This window comes from Panicum hallii, chromosome 1, assembly GCF_002211085.1.
Source record: "Panicum hallii strain FIL2 chromosome 1, PHallii_v3.1, whole genome shotgun sequence".
NCBI lineage: Eukaryota > Viridiplantae > Streptophyta > Magnoliopsida > Poales > Poaceae > Panicum > Panicum hallii.
In genome coordinates this window covers 28,858,715-28,867,142 of record NC_038042.1, presented here as the reverse complement: position 1 = coordinate 28,867,142, position 8,428 = coordinate 28,858,715, and positions in this window count along the sequence as shown.

Sequence of the window (8,428 nt, the reverse complement as noted above, 5' to 3'; positions counted from 1 at the left end):
TCATGCTTCCTTGCTGCAGTGCGCGGAACTCATCCGCCTTGCGCTTCATGGTGGCCGAAGGGATGTGATAACGGCGGAACTCCTTCACGAATTCCTCCCAAGTGATGGTAGAGGCATCCTCAGCTGCGGCACAATAATTTTCCCACCAGGCTAATGCTGTTCCGGTGAGTTGGTGGGCTGCCAGAAGGACTTTGTCTCGGTCCTGGCATTCAAACGGTTCGAGTTTCCTCTGAATTACTCGTAACCAGTCGTCTGCTTCCAAAGGGTTGCAGAATCCGGCAAAGGTGGGCGGCTTGGTCCTCACAAAAGCTGTCAGCTTGTCATTCATGTTCTGCCCTCGTGGCTGCCGGTTAACGAGGGCGTTGGCTAGTGTTTCCAGTATGAGGGTCTGGTTGTGGATTATCTGTGCCAGGTCTCCGAGGGGTGGGGGTGGTGGTAGTTGCTCTCCTCCTTGATTCTCTCCTCGGTTCTGGCTTATTTCCTGTTCTCTCTGAGGAAGATTTTGTCCAACAGGCTGCGCTTCAGCACCAGCGGCTGCGGGGTTCCGGCTACGGGAGGCCCTCGCGACGCTTCGGGGAGCCATCTGTTGATTGGGTAGAGTGGGGTTACGATTATATGATGTTTAAGTTGTTTAATTCGTATATAAGGCAGAATCTACCTCCTGCCAGTAATCACATAAACAAGCAGCACACAACAAACCAGCACACAACATTACAAACAGCAAGCACAAACAACTTTATTACTGCAAGGGGGGTACAGCTTGGGGGTAAGACTAGGTCTCGTACTACTCGTTCGGGGTCAGGCCTAAGGGCACGACTTGAGCAAAAGAGGCTGGGGGTACATCACTAGGGTGGCGTCGGTTACTTTACTCGCGGGACTTGCCTTCCTCTGGGGCGGGGAGTGTGAGTAATCCTTGCTCGCCGTTCTCTGTATTCCCATCTGTCAAGGGTTGCGCTGCAGCACCCCTTTCAACGGCGGCAGCAGAACTTTCAGGGTTCTCGGGTGGGGCTTGTGTGTTTCCAAAGAGAGGTCCCCATCCTATGACGGGTGTCCCGAGTAAAACATGGTCTTCTCCAATTGCCGGGACCGGTGTTCCGCTTTGGGTCCATTCTTGCAAACGCCGGTCTCGGGCCTGCCTGAGGCTCTCTTGGGCAACTGCTTCGCTGCTGACCGCGGCTGCGGCCCTTGCCTCGGCTTGGGCGGCTCGGATCTGCTGCAGTCTTACTGCGAGTTCTGCTTGTTCGGCTCGATGGGTCTGCTCTCTCAGAAGGTTGGCTTGCTCATCAAAGAGCTAGTCCAAGGCGGCTAGATAAGTAGCCACTTGGTACAGAGGGCCTTCTTCATAGCGTCGTCGTTCCAGACTTCTCATGCGTGCTTCCCATACTGGGGTTCTGATGGCCGGCGGGAAGAATCTCACTGGTGTGGCTGCGAGGTGTCCTTCAAAAATCCGGCATAAATAACGGAGCGCTTTTCTGACGGTCAAGGGGTAGGTGTCCTGGTGCCTAAACCCTGTGGCAGTCGCTCGCCACGGCTGGATGTCGGGGTAGCGGTTGCTCCTGGCGATGACCAGGATCACCCTGCAGCGGAGGGTACCATGGTGTTCGTACTCTCTGCTGTAGTACCTTGGGCGTTCCGTAACGCCAAGGCTTTCCAGGGCATTGATCAAAAGGCTGGGAAAGCTAGGTGCTGCTTGGCAATCGCCCTGGGTCCATCCTTCCTCAGCCATCTGAAACAAGGACAGGGTAAACAATCTAGCACAGGTACAAAAGGAAGTAGATAACATTTATTATTGCAACATGGGGGTACAGTTTCCATGGATACGTGGTTATTAGGGTAGGGTTCTAGCTTGGAGTGCTACTCCTATCATGGGGATTCTTCCCCGGTTCTGATAGGGCGCTTCTTTATTGGGAGGCACCGATCCATCACCTCATCTTCGGTCTGAGTACCTTTATCCCAATGGGTTTCCTCGGGTTCCTCTTCTTCCTCTATCCATCCACCTATTCCTCTGCGGTTTTCGTATTCCTGTATCTGGGCTTGGAGGGCGGCTAAGGAATACTCGGCGTGGGCGGCTCTTATCTGTTGTTCTTCCAGTTCCTGGGTTGCCTTTTCTGCCCTATGGATTAGCTGCTTCAGTTGTGCCGTCTGTTCGCGGTAGAGTTCATCCAAGCTGGTAAGGAAGATGGATAGGTGGGAGACCGTATCTTCTAGGTCCTCTTCTTCTCTTCCAAGCCCTCTCATCCGGGCAATCCAAGTGCGTCCTCTTCCTTCACCAGGTGGGAAAAATCCTATAGGAGTCCGCTGAAGGTGGTGCTTGTAGATCACACGCAGTCATCGCAGGGCTTTACGGGCGGCCTTTCGGTAAGTGTCAGGGAAGCGGAAACCAGAGGTGGAGATGAACCAGGGGTCCACATCAGGGTAACGGGTGCTTTTTCCCACAAAGACCATCATGTCACACCGAAGGATGCTCTTGGAGGTGTATTCTCGGTAGACATACTCTGGTGGTTCCATAACTCCGATGCGTTCCAGGCTGAGTATTAATAGCTTAGGAAGGTCGGGCTCTGCGTGGCAGATTCCGTCAACCCATCCATTGTCAGCCATCTGGAACAGGGCAAGAACCACTGGTGAGTGTTTGTGCAGGAAAAGAGCTAAGTCAGAACAATTCCTAGGCTTGAAAAAAAAGTCTCGTTTCTAGGGTCACGTCCTACGGCCAGCCTACGGCTCTGATACCACCTGAAGCGTCCCCCCATCAGGGAAGACTTAAAAGTGATGCTTTATCAATCCCAGGAGGCCGATAACACTTTTATTACATCAGAGGGTACATCACCGTACAACTCTACGCGGTAATGGGCAGTGAAGCGCCACTATCGCGAGGATCACAACCAAAACCCATACTACTACACTGGCTACAAAAAGAGAGTCATCAGAGTCTTGTGCCATGCGGAACTCCAGCGGTGGCCCTAACCACAGGCAAGACTGGGTGCCGGACAAAACCCTACTCGACGTCTTCAGAGAGGTAGTCTGGGTCTTCTGCTGTAAAAAGTAAGAATGGGGTGAGTACAAACGTACTCAGCAAGTCCAATCACACCCACAGAGGGGGGTATGACAGAAATCAATGCACAGGACAATCCAAGGGTACGATTATGGTTCATTTGCGGAAAACTCGGTCGTATGCAGCGGTTCGTTTAAAAACATTCTCAAAACAAGTTTTCTAGTACCAAGGAGCACATGATGTTGATCCACACAGGATCCAAGTTTTAAGCCGCTACCGGACTCTCCGTCCGTCGTAGCACACGGCACAACTGCCGGACACTTTCCAAACAACCCACACCAGTCCAACCATTCCCGGAGAGAAACACTAGTTATGTGACCACACCATAACTTACCCAATACCGTGGGCACGGCTATTCGAATAGATTATAACTCTGCAGAAGTGTGCAACTTTACCCACAGGTGGGGTACCACAGCACGATCACCTTAGTGTCGGTGCAGATCCCAACAAAGCCATTACCCACCTTAGCTAGACCTGACTAGCCACCACGGGATCCATCAAGGGGTCATTCGACCTATCTCCGAGGTTTAACCGGGGCATAAGTCACACCGAGCTTATCCCTTCTCCTTGATCACCCGTTGCTCTCAGCCCTCCTGATGGCTATCAGACTAACTAGTGGGATTTATGCTAAGCCGTTGCCCATACAACGGTCAAGTGGTTTGCATGACAGGAAGCTAGGTGAGATGACACATCAACTCGGTCCTTAGGGGTGACAAGATGGATATCTCCCTTCCTCGCTCAACCACACAGGTACAAGCACACCAACGGCAATTCACACAGAAATGCCATCCATCCCGTCTGACTCGTCTTTCAAAACCACATTTTATCCCTCCCACACACGCACACATTTTCTTTATAAAACCCGGTGGTCAAGGAACGGTTATCACAAATCAAGGGTGGCTATCCTACCATGTTTTCAGCAAGCAAAATCATGCAATTTTATAAAACAGGCCACTGGGTTGTGTTTATAAAAACTAGGACAGAAACATGCATCAAAGGGCGGGATTGAACTTGCCATCATCAAACCCTTGCGGGAGGTCCTGATCGAAGCACTGTCCCTCGGGCTCGGGGTCGCAGAACTGGTCCTCGTTCGCTTGATCACAGTCGGGACCTTCCTCGTTCACTCCGTGTCCTACAGCGCAAACAAACAAACACGCAATCAAGCGAAAGAACTAAAAGCTTTCATCGTTGAGCTTAAATCGGAAATAATTTAGTTACGGAGATAGGGGTAATATTTTTGGGTGGTTTCTTAATGGCATGGTTAGAACTATACTAGAAAGGGAGTGGTAGAGTTTCGGGTTGATCGGAGATTGTTTGGTGCATAAAATGACGAGTTAAAGAGGGTTTCGGGGGTTAAACAGGGGTCCAGGGGTTTGTTCGTAATTATCCGGAAGGAGTACGGACCTATTTGCGAATCCTAGAATTACTCGGGGCATGCTAAAGGGTGTCGGTTATACTTAGATTTATGTAATGAAGGGGTTCGGTTTGAATTAATAGAAGAGCAGGGTTTCTTTTGCAAAAGGGAGTAAATAGGGGGGGGAGGTTTTATAGGAAATAGAGTTAGAGGGGGGGTCTTTGGGCAAAATTGCCCTTCTTCTTCCTCTTCCCCGCACAGAACAGAGGAGAGGGGGGGTGGGGGCGCTCGGCGCCGATTCCCGGCGCCCAGGGCGCGGCGGCGGCCGGGGATAGGGGCAAAAGGGAGGGAAGGAGGAGGGGATTTGATTCCCGGCCTCACCTCGGGCCGGGGCGGTGTGAGGAGGCCGGGCGACAGCGGGCAGTGGGCGGCGGCAGAGCGGTGTGCGGCGGCGGCGCTACGGCTTGGGGCGGGAGGCCGTGTGCGGGTACCGAGCTCGGAGGCGGGGTGGGGGCCCTTTTATAGGCGACCAAAGGTGGTGGAGCGGTGGTGGCCGGTGAGGAGGCCGGCGAGCGGTGCGGAGCTCCTTAATGGCGTCTTCGTCGTGACGCGGCGGCGCGGGCGACGAAGCCGGAGCGAAGCGACGGCTAGGTGTGGGCACGTGGGGAAACGCTGTGCGAACACAGGGGCGACGGCGCGAGCGGCGAGGGCGGAACGCCAGCGGCAGACGGCGCGGCACGCGCGGGGACAGGCGCGCGCGGGCGCGGGTGGCGCGGCAAGGCGCGGGCCAGGGGCAGGGTGGGGGCGACGGGCGGCGCGGCGTGGGGCACGGCCACGCGCTGCGCGTGCGCGTGCGTCGCGGCACGGCCAGGGCAAGGCCCGCGCGCAGCGCGGACAGGGCCGGTGCGAGGCCAGGGGTGAGGGCGTGAGGGCGCGCGCGCGTGCGCGGCGCGGGTGTGGTTGGCCCGGAGCAGGCGCGCGCGTGCGTGAGGGAAGGGGGGCGGCGTGGCCCGGAAGCCGGAGGCCGGGTGGTGCTCGGGAGCAGGGGAAGGGGAGAAGAGAAGGGAGGAGAAGGGAGGAGGGAAAAGAAAAAGGGAGAACAAAGGAAAAAAAAGAAAAGGGGAGAAAGAAATGGGAAAAGAAAAAAAGAAAAGGAGAAAGGGAAAGAAAAGAAAATGGGGAAAAGAGAGGAAATGAAAAAGGAAAAAGAATGACGCGTGCCGGCGGGATTCGCGGCGGTGACCGTGGCCGGTCGGCCACGCGCGCGCAACGCTCGCACGCTGTGCGAGGAGGACGAGGAGCGGGACCGCGGCCGGATTCGGTGTCGGCTCGCGGATTAGGGTTTCGGGTTGAGCGGGCTTCGGCGACAAAAAGGTTTCGAACAAACATGTCTTAGCGCGTAATTTGACTTGGAAATTTTCAGGGCGTCACACTCCTCCTGCGCTCGCTGGGCCTTGATCAGGAGGCGGAGAAGAGGGATCTCCACCGGGTTCGGGAGAAGGTGCCTCCCATACACTACCTCCGGCTCCTCCTCCTGCACGGGTGGTGGGGCGGAGCTGGCGACCTCCGCGACCTCCAGCGCTGCTGCCTCTGCCGCCGCCACAGCCTCCTCTGTAGCCAGCTCTGCTGGAGGGGCCTCCGCCGTGGCGTCTGGCGCTGCCGCCGCAGCTGGCACTTCGGCTGTCGCAGCAGGCCGGGCAGCCTCCTCTTGAGGTGCGGCTTCGGACCCCAGGGGTGCGGCCTCTGGCTCCGGACCTCCAGGTCTGGACTCTTCTGGTGCTGGCGGGGACGGAGGCCCTGCTGGTGCTGTCACCGACTTCCCAGCGGGGGAGGATGAAGCTGGCTGGGGGCCGGACCCCCCGGCCAGTGAGTCGCCGGCAGACGCGGTCGGCACATCTGGAAAAAGGGGCCTGGCACACACCAACGGGGTTAGGGCCCAGAGATTAAATGGAACAAAGAAAAGCTCTAGAATGCTACTTACACGAAGTCGAGCCACTCCCAACCTCCCTGAGCGATTGGGGGGATCTCCTTTCCCGCCGAAGACTCCCCGGCCCTCGGGTGGGGGCCTCCCGCAGAGGGCGCTCCCGGCGGCGGGGGCGGGGCTTGATGGTGGTGGTAGCGGCGTCGCTGGGCGCCGCGTCGTTGGCGGCAGCGGTGGGATCTCCTGCGGCTGCTGCTGTTGCGGCGGAGGCGGCGGAGCTCGAGAGCTGCTCTGCCCCTCCGCCTCCACCGTCTTCTGGCGCTTGGGGGCCGGCTCCCCCACGTAGGAGCCGTCACCGCGCTGGAGCTTCCGGGACCTGGACCCCTCCTCTTGGCTGCTCCGGGCGGTAGCTGCTCCCCGCGCCTCGTCGTCTCTCCGGGCCGGGGTGCCGCCCACACTTTGCTTGTGGCAGAGTTTTGGCTCCGTTTCTTTCCCTTTCCCTTTCCCAGCGGGGGCTGGACCTCCATGGCTGGACCCACCGGGACCCTGGCTGGTGCGTTGCTGGCGGTCGGGTAAGGTGCCGGGGATATGGATCCCACGATTGGGGTCACCTCCAACCTGCCGGACCGCCAGGCCACCCTCGTCGAGGGTCGGCATCGACGCCAGGACCACTGACCGCAATGCCTGGTCCTCGCACAGGGCCTTGATCCCGCTCGGGAGGACCAGTGACTCTAGGGAGAACGCCTCGCCGGTCATCCCCTGGATCGAGACCTCCAGCTCCGCCCTGGTGAAATCGGTGCCGGGCCCGCGCGCAATCTTGCAGCAGTCGTTTGGCCCCGTGTACATGCAGGCCATCCTGGACCGCTGCTGCAGGGGGGCGATGCGACGCCTCAGGAAGTCGCCCAGCACCATCAAGGACGTCAGGCCGCCCCTCGCTAGTTCCTTGACCCGGTTCAGGACCGGGCCGATCTCCGCCGGCAACGACGCTTGGCCTTCCAGGTGCTCCGGTTGCTGAGGGGCCATTTCGTTGGCAGCTCCAGGCGGTCGTTGGCGTCGGTCGTGGCGATGACCCAGCCATCACGCCAGTTCTCCCACTTGGCGCTGGAGAAGGCGCTGATGTAGGAGCTGGAAATCCCTTGCCGGAGTTGGAAGTAGTAGGCGCCGACCTCGCGCTTGCTCCTCCCTGACCCGACCAGGGCGTAGAAGTGCCTGAAGATGGCGGTGCAGGGACGGACCCCCACGAACATCTCCATGAAGTGGGCGAAGACCGCCACGAGGAGGACGGAGTGGGGGGTGAGGTGCTGAAGCTGAAGGCCAAACTCCTCCAGGAGCAGGAGGAAGAAGGAGGAGATCGGCGGCACCAACCCGCACATGGCGTATGAGGTGAAGAGGACGAACTCCCCCACGGCCAGGTCGTTGAGGGGGATTTTGCCAGCTCGAATCCTCCCGACGAGCTACGGCGTGGTCCATCCCAGAAGGCGGTGCACCGAGTCCAGCTGGATCTCGCACTGGAAGCGGCAGGGTTGACAAAGAGAAGATATGGTGATGGACACTGCGATTGCGGGTGATGGATCGCAAGGGAGCAGGAAGGAGAAGAAATGCCGAGCGCAAGAAAGCTGATCGCAAATGTGCGAGCGGAGATGAAGGGGCGCTGCGGCGTCTGTTGAAGGCAAGAGCGAAAAGATAGCCGATCTCTTCGGTGCCTGCCTTTTATGTAAAGCTGCTAGCCCTCTCAAACTCCGCGGCGACCGAGGAGAAGCCGAATGGTTGCCTACATCAGGCTCCCTCCTCTCACACTCTATGACCGGTGGGCCCGGGCTCGCCAGTCAAAGGAGTGGCCGCTGGAGGTGGGGGAAAAGGCGGAATCCGAACCGTCAGAGCCGTGGGACGGGCTTGAATAAGACAAGAACCTGAACCGCCTGGCGCACGGAGCGCGGGCGGAGGACGGGCCCCTCGGGGACTCCGCCAAGGGGGAAAGTCTTCCCTGCCCCTTTACGGCGGGAGCAAGCTGTCCACCCGGCGCAACGCTGGGATATGACCCCACCTGCGGGTTCATCCCTCACCCAAGGTGGGCCCGGGGGCCTCTGTTGGTACATACGGACAG